The following is a 20,605-nucleotide window of genomic DNA, read 5'->3' as shown; positions in this document are numbered from 1 at the left end:
AATTCTGAATTTATGTCCTGGGATTTGAGAGAAAAATGACACTTTTATCTGAGAAATACAGGTTCTTTTAATTATCAGACCCAGAGACTTGTTAAAATGAGACCACAGTCCTACTGTTCCCCTCTTTGAACTATTTGTTTTTTGAAATTCCTTGCTATTGCCATCAGTGGCTATAAAGTAACCTAATAATACCACAGTGGGCACTGTAACCCACACTCTATGGCTTAACAATATATAGCCAGCCACTAACCAATTTTACTTCTGTAAATCAATAGGAATGTCTAACAACTTTGTATCAGTCCCCTCTCTGCTTTCTTTTTTGCCTTTAAAAATACACTTGTAACTGCTTCTAATTGGAGTATATATTCAGGGCAGCTTTATACTGCAAGGTCGCAATCTTCAAGCTTTGGCCCAAATAAACTCTCTACTTATGTTTACCCCAGTTTTTTCCTTTTAGGTCAAAATGTTCTTCAGAATGTGTTGAAGGAGCCTCCATGAAAGGCTGTCTCTGGTTTTACTCTGTTTGCTGTAATCCCCAGGAATGCAGAGGCACATTGATCCCACCTAGAATCTGCACATAAAAGCTGGCTTCTGCCTAGGATTCACAAGATAGGGCCAGACTTTGGGTTGAAGACATACAGAAAACTCACAGAAGGCATTTTCTGCATCATGAGAAGTCAACATAGACAACTTAAACCCCACTTTCAGCGTGGAGCCCTTTGAGTTTTCCAGGTCTTGTCACCTGCTACAGCTGTGTGAGAAGCTTCTGGTGTGAATAGAATCCTGTGGCAGAATCTGTAAGTGTATAACAAGCACCTTAGCAGTGGGAGGTTAGGGCCACAAAATATCCAGAGCCATAATCACAACCATAATCACAAGTATGCCATCCTGTATACTGGCATACTGGAGAACTTTCGTCTTTCCTCTTGTCTCAGAGTTAGCTGATCAGGGACAGTGCATATCACATCCGGATCTAGAATCTGCAGCTCTGCCTGGGCAGTTCTATTTTCTATTTGCACTCCATGAAGTCAGTCTCAGTCTCTCTTGCCTGGATCACTATGGGGGCTTCAGCCAGGGTCACTGAGGACACTCAGTGAGTATTTGAGACATTTGAGGATGTCTTGTGCAGACTAATTCTGGTTCCATTTCAGAGAAAGAGAAATGACTTATCAAGGGTTTGTTCCTCCCCTCACAGAAAGAATCTCATTGATTCATAACCAGATAAGAGTTGTTCCAGTTTTCTGGTTCTGGAGACTCAAACTGATCAATAAACTAATTGTTTCTATTTTGTATGGTCATTAGAAAAAGAGACGAAGAAGTCACGGTCCCTCCCATGAAGGAACTTGCAGTCTAGAGCACATGAATAAATGGTTGAATTCAGCATCATGTGTTCAGTACAAAGACAGAAACTGCATGGGAAGCTTAAGCTTCATTTGGGTTACTTCCCTTTTATTGTTTTGTGAGTTTTGATGCCTCTACCTGAAGGGCTATTCATGGATAGAAGAGAAGTTCTTATTATTTGTATTGTTTTTAGCTTGCTAAGAATAAGTATTTAGCTTCTAATATAATTGGTCCAGAAAAACATAAGGGTTTTGGCTAAATTCCTCCTTATTGTATGTTGTAATATAGACAGGGAAGTGTCTAAAATAGATTAAAATTACACAAACTCTGAGAATCAAATTTCTCTTGCTCAGGCTTAGAAAAAACAAAACTGAAAATACTTAGTGGCCCAGAGAGCAGAAGCCTAGGGCCCACCTTCTATCCCAACCCTGCCCAGATCCACCCTCTGCTGAATCTTGTCCAGGTCTAATCCACATTGAAATCTCTCACAGAACTGCTAGAGGAGATCTGAGTTTGGGGTGGCTACTCCTACTGCCTCTTCAGAGCTGGTGCTTCCAATTTCCTGAAACACAAAAGCAGATAAATGGGGAAAAGCAATATACTTTTGTGCTTTAAATTCTTTTTATAAAATTAAAACCAGTGTTTCTAGAGACACCCAGCAATCTGTTCTCCATCCCTACAGTTTTATTTTTTTTTTAACAATTCTCAAAGTAAATACAAATACAAAAATAAATTCCTCTGAATTGCACTTAACACTTCCATTCTGTTTCTCTCCCATCTATTTATATTGAACTATTATTCTGAACTTTTTTTTTTTTTGAGACGGAGTCTGGCTCTGTCGCCCGGGCTGGAGTGCAGTGGCTGGATCTCAACTCACTGCAAGCTCCGCCCCGCGGGTTTACGCCATTCTCCTGCCTCAGCCTCCCGAGTAGCTGGGACTACCGGCGCCCGCCGCCTCGCCCGGCTAGTTTTTTGTATTTTTTAGTAGAGACGGGGTTTCACCGTGTTCGCCAGGATGGTCTCGATCTCCTGACCTAGTGATCCGCCCGTCTCGGCCTCCCAAAGTGCTGGGATTACAGGCTTGAGCCACCGCGCCCGGCTATTCTGAACTTTTTTTAAAAAAAAATCAATCATAGGGAAACAGAAAAAAAAAATAGAAATGCTGGGCCCTGCATTTAAATCCTGGGAATTATGGGACACTTAGTACCCACCTCCCAGGATGTTATGAGAATTAACACACATAATGTGATCTTCCCAGCACAGTGCTCTGTGACATACTCCTGCACACACAGTACATGCTCCTTAAAGATCACAGTAATGCATGTGCACGTGTTTTTTCAAATGCAGATATTCAGATATTGCCACCATCTCCAGCCTCTGTAACCACTGAAGGGCCTGCAGAGAATGCCCTGTTTCAGGATGATGACTGGTGGTCTTGTCTTCAGATGAAAAGTATTTGTGTTGGGGTAAGGGACCCTGTGTGCTGTGCCTTCTTACTCTAGCTGAGTGGTACTATAATGGATTTAGGGGGAGGAATATCAGCATCAACAGGAGACTTGCTATAAGAAGCTCCTTTTCATGGACACTTTTCAAACCTGCAGAATTTTGTTATTTACAATGAGGCCTAGAACAGCAAGTAATTTATATGCACATTGAAGCTTGAAAGCCAGTGCTTAGCTGACTCTCAGCCCAGTCTTCTAATAGGATCACATGGACTGTTTGAAGAGAAGCAGTCACTTGTTCCCTCCCCACAGATTCTGTCTGTTTTTCTGGGTGGAAACATCCCTGTTTTTTTAAATTAAAACATGATTCTACAGCGAGGCCAGGGTCAAGCATGAGGGTTTCCAGATACTCTAATGAGTGGTGAGTTTACCCTTTGTTCGAGGAAGTCACAGGGCCTACTCTGCTTGGTTTTGGTAGCAGGTCAGTGTTGCCCATATTTCCATTGCAGCAACAGTAATTGCTCGCATGCCATCCTTTTTCCTAAGTTATAGAATACTTTAGAGAACATTACTGTGTTGAAAGTTATTTTATCAGATAATTACAGTCAGAACTAGCTCCCTTAACTCATTTCTCCTGTGGTCAAATTGAGACCTCTGTCACTGGCCGGGCGCGGTGGCTCACACCTGTAATCCAGCACTTTGGGAGGCCGAGGCAGGCGGATCACAAGGTCAGGAGATCGAGACCATCCTGGCTAACAAGGTGAAACTTTGTCTCTACTAAAAATACAAAAAAAAAAAAAAAATTAGCCAGGCGTGCTGGCGGGTGCCTGTAGTCCCAGCTGCTCTGGAGGCTGAGGCAGGAGAATGGCATGAACTCAAAAAGCGGAGCTTGCAGTGAGCTGAGATGGCGCCACTGCACTCCAGCCTGGGCAACAAACAAGACTGTCTCAAAAAAAAAAAAAAAAAAAAGAACTCTGTCACATTCAAGGATGTGGCTATAGAATTCTCCCCAGAAGAGTGGAAATGTCTGGATCCTGCCCAGCAGAATGTATATAGAGATGTGTGTTGGAGAACTATAGAAATCTGGTCTCCCTGGGTGAGGATAACTTTCATATATAATTCCTAATATTCCCTCAGAGTTTTATTTTTTCTCTTTGTAGAATGTTTCTTGGGAGCTTCTGCTTTGCGTGAATTAGTTTCAGTTTGTTTCTTCATGAAAAAATTGGGAGTTTGCTGGTGTAAAAAAAAATCTTTAAGATGTTTCATCTTTACCTAAACCTTCTCTTTTCTTGAGGTAATTTGTGTCCTTCACTCTAGATTACTGGTAAATCTAGAAATTCAATGTTGTAAAATATTGTTTTCCACATCTTAAAATCCAATTTGCACCAATTTTTTTTGATTCAGTAGTACTGGGTAGTGGAACTTAGAAACCACAGATTTAAAATACTTAAATATTCTAAAGAGCCTATCAGGAAACAATTTTTGGATTAATTTTTTTAGAATCTTCCATTATTTGTCTTTTCTTCTTAGCATAGGGCTAGGCTGGTAATTGGCGAATCCTCGGCAATAGTCATGTTACTTTTTTTTTTTTTTTTTTTTTTTAGTAAAACAAGTGTTGCTCTCTTTAACTCAGACCTGATCACTTGTTTGGAGCAAAGAAAAGAGCCCTTTAATGGGAAGACACATGAGACAGTAGCCAGAGCCCCAGGTAGGTGAGAGTGAATGAAGGAGAGGACACAGGCAAGGGTACCAAAGGCAAAAAAGAAAGCCAGGCCTTAAAATGTAGTTTGGAAAGCTCTTCTTCAATGCAAATAATTTCTGAAGAGGCTGCATTTTTTCTCATGTTCACAAATAGGGGCATCCGCAGCCCATGCTGTTAAGTCTTCTAAGAATTCTCTTTTTTCTTTTTTTTGAGATGGAGTCTTGCTCTGTCGCCCAGGCTGGAGTGCAGTGGTGCGATCTCAGCTCACTGCAGCCTGTGCCTCCCAGGTTCCAGCGATTCTCTTACCTCAGCCTCGTGGGTAACTGGGATTACAGGCATCTGCCAATACACCTAGCTAATTTTTGTATTTTTAGTAGAGACAGGGTTTTGCCATGTTGGCCAGACTGGTCTCAAACTCCTGACTTTAGGTGATCCACCTGCCTCGGCCTCCCAAAGTGCTGGGATTACAGGTGTGAGCCACCACACCAAGCCCTCTCTTTTCTTTAGCGATCTCCCTTCAAGTTTACAGGGAGAGCCAATGTCCACTTTATCACTTATAAGGGGCTGCATGATCTGACTGCTGTTCCATTGCTTTTGGAGACATAGGAATTCTTGTGTTATTGAGGACCTCTATGTTAACGTATTTTTTTCAAATATTGATTTTGTTTCATGCCTAAATATGTAAGGCAAGTAGTGGACATATTGGAATTTGGTTCAGAAATCCCAGGAACACTAGGGACAGATGTTGCACCTTTTCTGCTTAGTGATTTTTAATCTTATTGCAAATGTAATTCTACAAAAATTCTTTCTTAGCAATTTTATAAGAACGATAAGCATTTTCCTAAATACGAAAAATGTATTGCTGATTGTACTTCAAAATGTTATTGTTTTAGTATAAACTCAGATTTGTAATTTAAACTCTACATGTGTAAATTTTCAAATTATAATATAGTTTAAAGCATAGTTTTCCAATCTTTTAGCTTCCCTGGGCCACATTGGAAGCAGAATTGTCTTGGGCCACACATAAAAAACACTAACACTAATGATACCTGATGAGCTTTACAAAAAAAAGTTCATGAATAATTTTTATGATATCTACCACAACAGATAAGCAAAATGTTCTTACATTCATAGGATTGAACACCAGTTGATTAAAGTATCTACTCACCTTCAAGATTTCTTTTTTTCCCCCCCCAAGAGGGAGTCTCGCTCTGTCGCCCAGGCAGGAGTACAGTGGCGCGATCTCAGCTCACTGCAAGCTCCACCTCCCTGGTTGACGTCATTCTTCTGCCTCAAGCCTCCAGAGTAGCTGGGACTACAGGCGCCCGCCACCACGCCCAGCTAATTTTTTTGCATTTTTAGTGGAGACAGGGTTTCACCGTGTTAGCCAGGATGATCTCGATCTCCTGACCTTGTGATCCACCCGCCTCTGCCTCCCAAAGTGCTGGGATTACAAGCGTGAGCTACCGCGCCCTGCTAAGATTTCTTAAATGCACTGTCATTAACAAGAAGATTGCTAAGTGTATATTATTATTTCCTAATAACTATTATCTTATAATTTTAGTAAGAAGCCTACTGGGGACCGGGCACAGTGGCTCACGCCTGTAATCCCAGTACTTTGGGAGGCCGAAGTGGGTGGATCACCTGAGGTCAGAAGTTTGAGACCAACCTGGCCAACATGGTGAAACCCCGTCTCTACTAAAATTACAAAAATTAGCTGGGTATGTTGGCAGGCACCTGTAATCCCAGGTACTCAGGAGGCTGAGGTGGGAGAATTGCTGAACCCGAGAGGCCGAGGTTGCAGTGAGCTGAGATGGCACCATTGCACTCCAGCCTGGGCTACAGAGTGAGACTCTGTTTCAAAAAAAAAAAAAAAAAAAAAAGCCTACTGGGATTCTGTCATTGAGATCTATCTATATCTATGTAAAAATGTGGGTCTCACACATACACACACCTATATAAGTTATATGTGTGTATTGTAAATTCTCACTTAACATTGTTGATAGTTTCATGGAAACTGTAAGTGAAGCAACATATTGTTTAAGAAAACTAATATTGGCTGGGCGCGGTGGCTCACACCTGTAATCCCAGAACTTTGGGAGACCAAGGCAGGTGGATCATGAGGTCAGGAGTTTGAGACCAGCATGGCCAATGTGGTGAAACCCCATCTGTACTAAAGATACAAAAAATTAGCTGGCTGTGGTGGCACGCACCTGTAATCCCAGCTACTCAGGAGGCTGAGGCAGGAGAATCGCTTAAACCCAGAGGTGGAATTACCATAGTTGAATTGATAGAAACAAGGGTTATGTTTGAATGGTATATGTAGCAACATTGTTTTATTTAAAGATGCAGTGGGTTTTATATATGTATGCATCATCATATTATCTACAAACAGTAACATTTTTACTTCTTTTCCAAGCTGGAGAGCTTTGTTGTCCTTTTCCTTACCCAATTTCTCTGAAAGAAACTTCCAGGAATATGTTAAGATAGAAGCTGTGGCCCTGCAGGCGGGCCTGCGTATCTTGGCCTCAGCTGTGGTCTCTGAAGCAGCCCTGTGTCTGTACATTTGAAGGATCTAACAATAATTAGTTTCTGTAAACTATTTTTGACAGGTAAAGATCTCTCATTTGTTTGGTCCACAGGCTGATGAGATTACCTCTGGGGTTGCAGAGAAGAAGGATTGTAGCTGGGTTACAAGGGTGATGCTGAGTCTGCTGTGGGGTCTGCCTTTGATGGTTGTGTTACCAGAGATTTGGACAGTCATGGATTCTTTCTGGGCCATGGAAAGATTAAATATCCTTGAGGACATTAATCTATATGGCAGGCAGTAGGGTAGGGTTTGAAGTTTTTCTGCATGTGTCGGGCCAAATATCAGGTGTATGAATGGGTTTGGCTTCTGCTGACTACCTGGGAACAGTTTTCACAAGTCTCTATGTGGGTCCCTGAGTGTGTACAACTGGCCACAGACTGTGACTGTGAGGGCTAGAACTGAGTCACAGGGCTGCTTCAGGGAGCACAACTGAGGCCAAGATATACAAGGCTGCCTCCAGGGTTATGGCTGGGTGTGTCTCCCTGCAGGTCTCTTAACGAAGGACCACTTGTGGACTGTAGCTGAGAGGAGTTTGAGAAAGGTTGCAGAAGTGCTTCATAATCTTCAGTAACACCAAGCTTGTGTGCCATTTCCTTGTCTGTAGCCATGTCTATGGGCCCTTGAGTTAGCCACCTGGGTGAGGGCCTGTTTTTTCTAAATAACCCTCCTTGATCTCTGGCTCCACTGAGGCTTCACAACCCTAACCATAGGCAAGCGTGTTTCTACTTCTGTTTCCTAGTTTACTACACAAGATATTGTATAAAAGTGGAATCATACACTATCACTTTGTTGGTGTCTTAACAAACACTTTAAATAATGGCTTTGAGATTTATCCTTATTGTAGCATGTCACAAGATATTTTCATTGGAGGCTAAAGAAGATTTCATCGTATGTATAAAGCACATCTTTTTAAATCATTCATCCATTGAAGGGTGTTTGAGTTTTTTGTTTTTGGATTTTGAAAATGATATGGTTCGGATCTGCGTTTTCTTTTTTTTTTTTTTTTTTGAGACGGAGTCTCGCTCTGTCGCCCGGGCTGGAGTGCAGTGGCCAGATCTCAGCTCACTGCAAGCTCCGCCTCCCAGATTCCCGCCATTCTCCTGCCTCAGCCTCCCGAGTAGCTGGGACTACAGGCGCCGCCACCTCGCCCGGCTAATTTTTTTGTATTTTTAGTAGAGACGGGGTTTCACTGTGTTAGCCAGGATGGTCTCGATCTCCTGACCTCGTGATCCGCCCGCCTCGGCCTCCCAAAGTGCTGGGATTACAGGCGTGAGCCACCACGCCCGGCATGGATCTGCGTTTTCATTCAAATCTCATGTCAAATTTCCATCCCTAGTGTTGGAGAGGGGCTTGGTGAGAGGTGGTTGGGTCATAGGGTTGGCTTCTCATGAATGGTTTAGCTTAGCCCCTTTGGTACTGTCTGCCATAGCGAGTGAGTTCTCCTGAGATCTCATTTTTCAAAAGTATGTGGCACCACTTCTCTCAATCTCTCTTACTCCTGCTCCCACCATGTAAGATGACTCACCGTCCCTTTGCTTTGTGCTATGATTGGAAGCTTTTTGAGGTCTTCCCAGAAGCAGAAGCTGCTGCACTTTCTGTACAGGCTATAGAACCATGACCCAATTAAACCTCCTTTTTAAAATAAATTGCCCAGTCTCAGGTATCTCTTTATCAATGCCGGAATAAACTAATACAGTGAATATTGCTGCAGTAAACATGAATATGCAAATATTTCTTTCAGGTATACTTTGCATATTTTGAACAGATGCTCAGAAGTGGGGCCGGGCACCATGGCTCACACCTGTAATCCCAGCACTTTGGGAGGCCAAGGCAGGTGGATCACTTGATGTCAGGAGTTCAAGACCAGCCTGGCCAACATGGTGAAACCCTGTCTCTATTAAAAATACAAACATTAGCCAGGAGTTGGTAGTGTGCACCTGTAATCCCAGCTACTTGGGAGGCTGAGCCACAACAATCACTTGAACCCAGGAGGCTGAGGTTGCAGTGAACCAAGATCACGCCACTGCACTCCAGTCTGGGCAACAGAGCAAGTCTCTGTCTCAAAAAAAACAAAGAAAGAGGAGTGGGCTTACTGGGTCATATAATAACTTCATTTTTAATTTTTGGAGGAACCTTTATACATTTTTCAGGTACAAATGACAACATTTGTCATTGTTTGCTTGATATTGGCCATCCTAATTAATGCACAATAATACCTTATTGTGGTTTTGCTTTACATTTTGCTAAAGATTGGAAATTTTTTTCAGTAATTGTTTGCTGTGTGCATTTCATCTTTGGAGAACCATTTTTATCTTGTTCATTTGTTAATCATGTTACTTAGTATTTGTTGATTTTTTTGAAGTTGTTCTGGATGTTAGCTTCTGTCAAATATATGCTTTTTAATTTGTTTTCTTCTTAGATGGGACTCTTACAAAATGTTTCATATGCAGAGGTAAATTTAATGTAGTCCCATTTCTCTGAGTTTCTTTTAATTTGTTGCTCAGATATTTGATGTTGTATGCAAGGAAACACTGCTGAGACCAAGGTCATAAACTTACTATATTTTCTTCTAGAAATCGTATAGGTATAATTCTGACATTTAAATATTTAACTCATTCAGGACAGTTTTTGTATATGGTTGGGGGAAGGACCCAACCTCAGTTTTTCCCATGTAGTTACAGAGTTTTCCAACACCATTTATTGAAGAGACTGTCTTTTTCTTGTTGTGCGGTCATAGCAACCCTGTTGAAGATCATTTGAGCATATACACAAACATGGTTTGCCTTTAAGTTCTGGGTTCTGTTCCATCACTATTTGTCTTCTTGCAAGTACCACACTGTTTTTATTTATGTAGCTTTGTAATCTGTTCTAAACAAAGGAAGCATTGTGCCTCTAACTTTGTTCTTGTTTTCTAAGAATGTTCGGGCTATCAGTGGTCCTTTGATATTCCATGTAAATGTAAGAATTTTAAAAAAGATGTCTTTAAAAAGCATCATTTGGATTTTCATCAGGATTACATTGAATTTGAGTATCACTGTGGGTAGTATTGTCATTTAAAAATATTAAATCTTCTGTTAAGTTTCACATATTTTTGGATTTGGCAATTTTGATTCTGCTTTTGATTTCTAGTTTGATTCCAAGTAGTATGAAAGGATGCATTGTGTAATTCAATCTTTAATATGTACCAGGCTTAATACCTTGATGACAAAATAATCTGTACAACAAACCTTCGTGACACAAGTTTACGTATATAACAAACCTGCACATATACCCAGATCTTACAGTTTTAAAAAATAAGAGTTATTTTGTGTTCTAACAGGTTGTCTGTGAAACAACAACTACTCATTTTCTTCTCCACTTAGCCCCTGACGCAGTTTAGTCTACTTTCTGTTTCTAGGAGCTTAACTACTTTAGGTATCTTACGTAAGTAGAATTATATAGTATTTATCTTTTTGTGCCTGGCTTCTTGCACATAAATAAAGTCTCAAAAACGCATCCTTAGGCCAGGCGTGGTGGCTCACGCCTGTAATCCTAGCACTTTGGGAGGCCTGGGTGGGCAGATCACCTGAGGTCAGGAGTTCGAGACCAGCCTGGCCAACATGTTGAAACCCTGTCTCTACTTAAACCACAAAAATTAGCCGGGCATGGTGGCAGGCACCTGTAATCCCAGTTACTCAGGAGGCTGAGGCAGGAGAATTGCTTAAACCTGGGAGGTGGAGGTTGCAGTGAGCCGAGATTGTGCCATTGCACTCCATCCTGGGGGACAAGAGCGAGACTTTGTCTCAAAAAAAAAAAAAAATAAAAAGTGCATCCTTATTGTGGATATAACAAATTTTTCTGCTTTTAAGAAGCTGAATAATGTTTAATTATTAGTACATTCCAAATTGTTTTTATTCATTTATTAAGAAAACTTGGCCAGGCGCTGTGGCTCAAGCCTGTATTCCCAGCAGTTTGGGAGGCCGAGGTGGGCGGATCATGAGGTCAGATCGAGACCATCCTGGCTAACACGGTGAAACCCCATCTCTAGTAAAAATACAAAAAATTAGCCGGGTGTGGTGGCAGGTGCCTGTAGTCCCAGCTACTCGTGAGGCTGAGGCAGGAGAATGGCATCAACCCAGGAGGCGGAGCTTTCAGTGAGCCGAGATCATGCCACTGCACTCCAGCCTGGGCGACAGAGCGAGACTCCATCTCAAAAAAAAAAAAAAAAAAAAAAAGAAAACTTGATTCTTCCCACATATTTGCTTTTGTAAATGATGCTACAATGAATATGGATGATGGATGTGTAAATTATTCTTCATTTGATAACATATGCAAGGGATTATTTATGTGCTCTATTCTGTTTCACTGGCATTGTCTTTTTTTTGATCCGGTTATAAAGTATTTCAATTACCATAACTTTATAATAGGTTTTCAAAATCAGGATGTATGATGCTTCTGTTGTTGTTTCTCTTTTTGACATTTTTTGAGCACTTCTGGCCTCCTTCATTCTCATATGTATTTAGGATTGCTTCTTTCAGTAATGTAAAATATGCATAGCTGCTGTCATCCAAAGTATACAACCTTTTTCTTCAGCACTCTGTGTCAGGGGAGACAAAACCCATCTTTGACAGCCTGCCAAAAACCAAAAATGTGGGCAGATATTCTGCGTTTATCTTTCTCTCCTGAGGAAGCATAGAGTTGGGAGTTTCTCATTGTTGACCATGCTGTACTGGCAGAAGGTAAGGCTGTGCCGGACATAATAAAATTTTAATAAAATTTTTCTTCTCTTCTACATGTTTTTGGCATTTTGCTAAAGTGAAGTAGTACACATTCTTAACTATGTTTTGGAATTCCCACAAAGGCAATGTGATCAATATGATGTTAAGGTCATATATCTATGAAGAAATGAGGACCAGTGATTTTTATTTTTAAGCCTTGCAATTTAAATTGATATTTTTATTTATTATTTTAATTTTTAATTTTTGTGAATACACAGTAGCGCTCTCTCTATATATAATATATTTTTTATATATATATATATATATTTCTTTTTTTTTTTTTTTTTTTTTTTTTGAGATGGAGTCTTGCTCTGTCGCCCAGGCTGGAGTGCAGTGGCGCAATCTCAGCTCACTGCAAGCTCCGCCTCCCGGGTTCACGCCATTCTCCTGCCTCAGCCTCCCAAGTAGCTGGGACTACAGGTGCCCGCCACCATGTCCAGCTAATTTTCTAATTTTTTTTTAGTAGAGATGAGGTTTCACCATGTTAGCATTGGTCTCGATCTCCTGACCTCGTGATCTACCCGCCTCGGCCTCCCATAGTGCTGGGATTACAGGCATGAGCCACTGTGCCTGGCCTCTCTCTCTCTCTTTTACATGAGATTTTTTATACAGGCAAGAAATGCATAAAAATCACATCAAGGTGAATAAGTATTCATTATCTCAACTATTTGTCCTTTGTTTTACAGACGATCTGATTTCATTCTTTTAGTTATTTTAAAATGTACAATTAAATTGCTTTTGACTATAGTCACTCTGTTGTCCTAGTAACTACTAAATCTTACTCTTTCCAATTTTTTTGAACCCATTAACTTTCCTCACTTCTTCCCAGCCCCCTACTATATTTTCCAACCTCTGTAACAATCCTTCTTCATGAAATTAATTTAATTTTTAGCTCCAGCAAATGTGTGAGAACATGCAAAGTTTGCCTTTATATGCCTGGATTATTTCTCTAAACATAATGATCTCTAGTTCCATACATGTTGTTGCAAATCACAGAATCTTATTCTTTTTTTACGGTTGAAAAGTACTCCATTGGCCGGACGTGGTGGTTCACACCTCTAATCCCAGCACTTTGGGAGGCTCAGGCGGGCAGATCACCTGAAGTCAGGCGTTCAAGACCACCCTGGCCAACATGGTGAAACCCCCGTCTCTACTAAAAATACAAAAACAAGACCGGGCGCAGTGGCTCACGCCTGCAATCCCAGCACTTTGGGAGGCCGAGGCAGGTGGATCACGAGGTCAGGAGATGGAGACCATCCTGGCTAACATGGTGAAACCCCGTCTCTACTAAAAATATAAAAAATTAACCGGGCGAGGTGGCGGGCACCTGTAGTCCCAGCTACTCGTGAGGCTGAGGCAGGAGAATGGCATGAACTCTGGAGGAGGAGCTTGAAGTGAGCAAAAAAAATTAGCTAGGTGTGGTGACTGGTGCCTGTAGTCCCAGCTACTTGGGAGGCTGAGACGGAGAATGCCGTTAGCCGAGATCTTGCAGTTAGCCGAGATTGCCCCACTGCACTCCAGCCTGGGAGAGAGAGCGCGAGACTCCAACTCAAACAAAAAAAGAAAGAAAAGTACTCCATAGTGTATATGTACCACATTTGCTTTATCCATTCATGTGTTAATAGACACTTAGGTTGCTTCTAAATCTTGGATAATGTGAACACTGCTGCAATAAAAATGGAGGTACAAATATCTCTTTGATGCCCTGATTCCCTTTCTTTTATGTAGCTACTTAGGATTGGGATTGCTGGATAATATAGTAGCTCTATTTTTCATTTCTTGAGGAACCTCTAAACTGTTCTTCACAGTGATTGTACTAATTTACATTCCCACCAAGACAATGCCAGAGTTCACTTTTCTCCACATCCTCATCGGCATTTTTTATTGCCCAACTTGGGTAAGAGCCGTTGTAATTGGAGTAAGATAATATCTCATTGTCATTTGTTTTGCATTTATCTGATGATAAATGATGTTGAGCACCTCGTCATATGCCTTTTTGTCATTTGTATGCCGTCTTTTGAGAAATCTCTATTCAAATTTGTGCCCATTTATAATCAGATTATTCAGTTTTATCCTATAGAGCTGTTTGTGAACTTAAGTATTTTCATTATTAATTTTTTTTTCTGATGGGCAGTTTACACATATTTTCTCTCGTTTTATGTGCTCTCTCAACTTTGTTAATTGTTTCATTTGCTGTTTAAAAGCCCTTTAACTTGATGTGATTCCATTTCATTTTTGCTTTGGTTGCCTGTGCTTGTGACATCTTTGCCCAGTTTCCTGGGCTTCACCTGTAGAGCTTCACCAATGTTTTCTTGTAGGAGTTTCATAGCTTGAGGTTTTAGATTTGTCTCTAATCCATTTTGATTTAATTTTTTTATATGGCAAGAGATGGGGTCTAGTTTCATTCTTCTGAATATGGATATTCAGTTTTTGTAGCACAATTTATTGAAGACTCCTTTTCCCAGTATATATTCTTGACACCTTTGTCAAAAATAAGTTGGTTGTAGATACATGGATATGTGTCTGCATTCTCTCTACTGTTTCACTGATCAGTTTCATGCTGTTTTAATTACTGTAGCTCGGTATCATTCAAAGTCAAATACCGTGATTCCTCTAGTTTATTTTTTCTTACAATGGCTTTGGGTGTTCTGATTCTTTTGTGGTTCTGTCTATATTGTAGGATTGTTTTTTCTATTTCTGTGAAGAATGTCATTGATGTTTTTCTAGAGGTTGTATTAAATCTGTAGATTGCTTTGGGTAGTATGGACATTTTTAAAATGTTGATTCTTCCTATTCATGAACATAAAACATTGCTCAGTTGTTTGTCTTTTTAAATTTCTTGCATCAGTGTTTTATAGTACTAATTGTAGAGATTTTTCACTTCTTTGCTTAATTCCTAGGTATTTAATTTTAATTTGTGACTATGTTCTCTTGATTTGTTTTTACATTGTTCACTGTTAGCATATAGACACACTTTTTTTTTTTTTTGAGACGGTCTCGCTCTGTCACCCAGGCTGGAGTACATTGGTGCAATCTCCGATGACTGCAACTTCTGCCTCCTGGGTTCAAGCAATTCTTCTGCCTCAGCCTCCCATGTAGCTGGGACTACAGGCATGAGCCACCACACCCGGCTAATTTTTGTAGTTTTTTAGCAGAGACGAGGTTTCACCATGTTGGCCAGGCTGGTCTCCAACTCCTGACCTCAGGTGATCCGCCCGCTTCAGCCTCCCAAAGTGCTGGGGTTACAGGCATGAGCCACTGCGTCCAACTGACTTTTAATCTTATATCTTGACCAATTCTAGTAGTGTTTTAGTGAAATATGTTTTTCCATATATAAGACCACATCATCTGCAAACAAAGGTAATTTGACTTCTTCCTTTCCAATTTGGATGCCTTTTTTTCCCCTCTTTCTCATTGCTCTAGCTAACACTTCTAGTATTATGTTGAATAACATTGGTGAAAGTGTGTATCCTTTGTGCCTCTTCTTTTTTCTTTTGTCTTCTTCAGATGCAGACACCTTATCAGAATGTTTTTGGGTTTAGGTTCCCAACTTTATGAGGTAACTTGTCCTCAGCCATACTGTTGTCTTTTCCTGGTCCTAGGCTTCAGAACTCTCTGGGGAAGATCCCAGATGTCCACGGCAGCCATGTCTTTTGGAGTGGTTAGGGTATAAGAGTTACTGCAGCATCTCCTCATAGTGGACAGCCTGAGGGGTGGGGTGGACCCTCTCGGAAGCAGCTGGGTGCCCTGGTGCTCAGAGCACTCTCATGGTTTACGCTTCATTCAAAAAGCCACATCCTTGTGGCATTATTTTCTTTTTTTTTTTTTCTTTTTTTTTTTTTTTTTTTTTTTTTGAGACAGTCTTGCTCTGCTGCCCAGGCTGGAGTGCAGTGGGATGATTTCACCTCACTGCAACCTCCACCTCCTGGGTTCAAAGAATTGCCCTGCCTCAGCCTCCCAAGTAGCTGGGGCTACAGGTATGCGCCACCATGCCCGGCTAATTTTTTGTATTTTAGTAGAGACGGGGTTTCACTGTGTTAGCCAAGATGGTCTCGACCTCCTGACCTCAGGTGATCCACCCACCTTGGCCTCCCAAAGTGCTGGGATTAAAGGTGTGAGCCACTGTGCCAGGTCTATTCCACTTCTTTTTTTAAAAAGACTAAATAGCTTTCTGAGATCTTTATTTAATTTTATTTATGTACTTATTTTAAGAGATAGGGTCCTGCTATATTGAGCAGACTAGTTTTGAACTCCTGGCCTCAAGCAAAAGTTAGTGTCTATGTATAGAAAAATTAAATAATTTTACTCCCTTCAACATAGTATTTATGTCACATTCTACATCTTTTTATATTGTATACCCTTTAACAAATTATTGAAGCTATATGTAGTTTTAATAAATTTTTCTTGTAGCTTTTATACCAGAGTTAAATGTGATTAATTCATTCACCATAATTATAGTTTATAGCTTCTAAATTTGACTATGTATATATGATTTTCCATAAGATTTATATTTTTGTTGTAAGTTAGGATTCCATTACAACTTAAATTCTCATTAGCAATTGTTGTAAGTCAGGTCTAGTGATTAAAATTTCAACTTTTTTTTTAATCAGAGGAGATTTTGAAACTTCATTTCTTTCTTTCTTTCTTTTTTTTGAGACAGAGTTTCGCTCTGTCGCCCAGGCTGGAGTGCAGTGGCCGGATCTCAGCTCACTGCAAGCTCCGTCTCCCAGGTTTACGCCATTCTCCTGCCTCAGCCTCCCGAGCAGCTGGGACTACAGGCGCCAGCCACCTCACCCGGCCAGTTTTTTGTATTTTTTAGTAGAGATGGGGTTTCACTGTGTTAGCCAGGATGGTCTTGATCTCCGGACCTCGTGATCCGCCCGTCTTGGCCTCCCAAAGTGCTGGGATTACAGGCTTGAGCCACCGCGCCCCGCTGAAACTTCATTTCTAAAGAACAACTCTGTCAGGTATAGTCTTCTTAGTTGTCAAGGTTTTTTCTTAATCTTTCTTCATTTGCACTTTACATATATGGTTTTACTCCTATGTGGCTTGCATGGCTTTTGCTGGGCAATCTGCTGATAACCTTGTAGGAGTTCCCTTGTATGTGAAGAATCTCTTTTCTCTTGTTTCTTTTAAGAATCTCTCTTTGTCTTTGAATTTTGGCAGTTTAATTATAATGTGTTCTTGGCAATTTTTGTTAGATTCTTCTTGCTATAGACATTTTGAGCTTTTAAATTTAATGTCTAGATTCCTTCTAAGGTTGGGAAGAATTTAAGACATTATATCTTTAAACAATTTTTTAAAAATTTCTTACTCATGAACCTCCTAAAATATGTACATGCTTACCATTTATTATAAAATATGGGGGCCAAATGCTTTATTCACTCTTACATTCTTTTTTTAAATTCTAACTAGGAACTTTCAAATAACTTACTTTTACATTTGCTGATTTTTTTTTTTCCTGTGTAATGGTGAAACAAATCAGGCACATTCCTCAGCCCCGGGCTCAACAGGCCCAGTACAAACACATCCCACCATATATCTCTCAACTTCCTGAGCCCAGTACAAACACATCTCTCAACTCAGAGAATACCATATATCTCAACTTTAGAAAAACACCACCTGGAAAGTCCCCGATAAGGACACAGCCGTTTGTGGTTTTACAGAAAGCGCAGGAACCAATAGAAAACTGCTAAATGTATAACTTAAAATGTAAACCAATTGTAATGCTGTAACCAAAAGAATTCCTTTGTTCCTCTGTAACTTTACGTATCCTGTTTACATCGGGCTATAAAAAGCAAACACTCGCATTGTTCGAGGCCCTCTTGTATGCTGTGGAATAGAGGGACCAAATTCGAACTTGTAGTAAAGGATCCTTGCCACTTGGCTTTGACTCTGGACTCTGGTGGTCTTCTTTGGGGAACAAACGGTCTGGGTATAACATCGGAGTCTCCTGTTAAAGCTTTTTCTTAAATATTTTAGATCTCCTATTGTGTACTTCAGCTCCAGCATATCTAATTGGTTCTGTTTTAATGGTTTCTCTTTATTACAATTGTGATTTTGTTCATACATTGTTGCAAAAAAATTCAGTTTTTTTTTTTGCATCTCATTGAGATTCTTTAAGATAATTATTTTGAATTTTTAGCCATTTTTTAGATATGTGTTTTATTGTAAGTGGTTACTAAAGCATGTTTAGTTTCTTTTGTTGATGTTACATTTGCCTGATTCCTCATAATCTGTGATTCCTTGTTTTTATGTCCTTGCATCTGAAGGAGTAAGTATCTCTTTCAGTCATTATAGATTAGTTTGGGGTGGTAAATATTTTCTCCTATTGGATCTCTGTGCTGATGAGATTTCCAGTGAGTTTGCAGTAAGGTGCATTGGATCCGGATCACAGTGAAGTTCATGCTTGGCAAACCTGTTATTAAGGCATCAGAGCATTGTGGATTCTGTCTATTTTCTGGGAAGACTGAACTTTCTTCAGGATCTTGATCAGTAAGACTGGTGCTGAGGAAAAAAAGTCTCCAGTTATATATGCAGATGACAGAGCTGATAGAATCCATGTGAGCAGGTGTGGCTTCTGCTGTGTGGCTCTTGCTGGGTTTTTGGAAATCTAACCCAGTCATTAGGTTCCTAGATGAGCAGTACTGACCCTTGAGCATGGCTGAGAGGGTGTGGAACTGATTCACAGGGCTGCTTCAGCATACACAGCTGAGATCAAAGTCTTCAGGTTTGTTTCCAGGTTCATGACATTTCTCCCTCTAGATTCCTGGGTGAGCAGGACTGCTCCCAGACTTTAGCCGACAGGGACTGGAGATAGGTTTTAAGACAGCTTCAAGATTCACAGTGGGAATAAAGTCAGCCAGCATGCCTAGAGGGGCACATATAGTGTGTTTTTTGGCAGGTCCCAGGTTAGCAAAAACTTCTGGACTTTGGTTTCATGAACTTGGAGCCAGGTTATAGTGCCATATCAAGATCCACTATCAAATAAATATTGGCAAGCCTACATCCAGGGGCACAGATGCATGTTTCTGTCTGTGGGTTCCTGCATGTGCAGGATTTCTTCCACACCATGATAGATGTGTGCAAGGGGCTAATTCAGAGATCACAGAGAGGATCAGCATCTAAAGTCCTTTCACCTGAGACACAGGACATTATGAATCCTCCTTGGTGTCTTGGCAGATGGTGCTAGTGGCATAAACAAAACCAAATGTCCTACAGCTATATTTACAATGAGAATTAATCATACTTTATTTTGTAGCTGGGAGTATGATGGGCAAGCATGCCACTCAAGCAAGGTCATGCCCTCTCAATACAGCTCTCCTGTCTTGGGTTTACACCCTTTGACATGGATTCCAAAGTTCCCATAAAGGTTCTTTTTTCCAGGGCATAACTGCTGCATTTTTTTTATAACCATAGAAGATTTAGGTAGAGAACCTCCTATTCTGCCATCTGGCTATGTCACTCCCCTTGTATGTTTTACTTTGATATGTTCTATGTCAAATATTTTTTATTTCAAATTCAAAGCGTCTGAAATAAAATGCTTAAATTTTCAAATTGTGGAATAAGTAAATGTAATGAAATGCCTCATTCTCATCACAGCATTTTATTAATTATTGAGATAAATTTTCTTTTACTGCTGTACCTTGAATGCCAAAGATTCAAAATGCCAGCCCTTCATAAGTACATAGTCACAGTTGAAAACTGTAAAAGATTGTTTTTATGACATTCAATATTTTAAAGGTCAGAATTTTTTATTCTTGTTTTCGACCCCATTTTAGTGGTTTGTTTTTAATCTTCATATTTGTATGGTAATTTTAAACCCTGTACCTTCGCCAGGCATAGTGGCTCATGCCTGTAATCCCAGCACTTTGGGAACCCAAGGCAGGCAGATCATAAGGCCAGGAGTTCAAGACCAGCCTGACCAACGTGGAGAAACCTCTACTAAAAATACAAAATTAGCCAGGCATAGTGGCGCATGCCTGTAATCCCATCTACTTGGGAGGCTGAGGCAGGAGAATCACTTGAACCCAGGAGGCAGAGGTTTCAGTGAGCTGAGATTGTGCCATCACACACGAGCCTGGGCAACAAGAGTGAAACAACATCTCAAAACAACAGCAACAACCTCTGTACCTTTTATGACCATGTGGTGTTTAATTTGAATAAACATCATTGGGTTTCACCTCGAGCAAATTAAAAAACATATATATAAATCAGACATTTCTCTTGCCAAGAAAGTTATATATGTGGTATTTGCCTGTATAAATATTGTCCCTATGCTGTTTATAAGTTATTTCTTGGCTGGGCACGGTGGCTCACGCCTCTAATCCCAGCACTTTGGGAGGCCGAGGCGGGCGCATCACAAGGTCAGGAGATCAAGACCATCCTGGCTAACACAGCGAAACCCCATTTCTACTAAAAATACAAAAACAAAATTGGCCAGGCGTGATGGCGGGCACCTGTAGTCCCAGCTACTCAGGAGGCTGAAGCAGGAGAATGGCGTGAACCCGGGAGGTGGAGCTTGCACTGCGCCAAGATCACGCCACTGCACTCCAGCCTGGGTGACAGAGCAAGACTCCATCTCGAAAAAAATAAATATTTATTTATTTACTTGGGTGTTCCTCATTGTTTTCTTGTGTAGGTGAGTAATCAAAGAAACAGTGTAAAATTACGATCTATTTATTGTTTGATTATGTTATTCTGTGAGAGAAACACTTTTCTTACTTGAAGGTGATTTTTAAAGACTAACCTTTTTAGGTAGATCTAAATATTA

General features: G+C 40.5%; 1 long non-coding RNA gene across 1 annotated transcript in view; it reads left to right on the top strand.

Annotated features, from left to right (window-relative positions):
- Positions 1 to 993: 993 nt before the first annotated feature.
- LOC126955174 (uncharacterized) overlaps positions 994 to 20,605 on the top strand; it is a 177,840-nt gene continuing 158,228 nt past the window's right edge. The window contains exon 1 of the long non-coding RNA XR_007725825.1: positions 994 to 1,097. This is a non-coding gene — a long non-coding RNA (uncharacterized LOC126955174). The remainder of the gene's footprint in view (positions 1,098 to 20,605) is intronic.

This window comes from Macaca thibetana, chromosome 5 (assembly GCF_024542745.1).
Source record: "Macaca thibetana thibetana isolate TM-01 chromosome 5, ASM2454274v1, whole genome shotgun sequence".
Taxonomy (NCBI): Eukaryota; Metazoa; Chordata; class Mammalia; order Primates; family Cercopithecidae; genus Macaca; species Macaca thibetana.
This window is presented reverse-complemented; position numbering and strand designations above follow the sequence as displayed.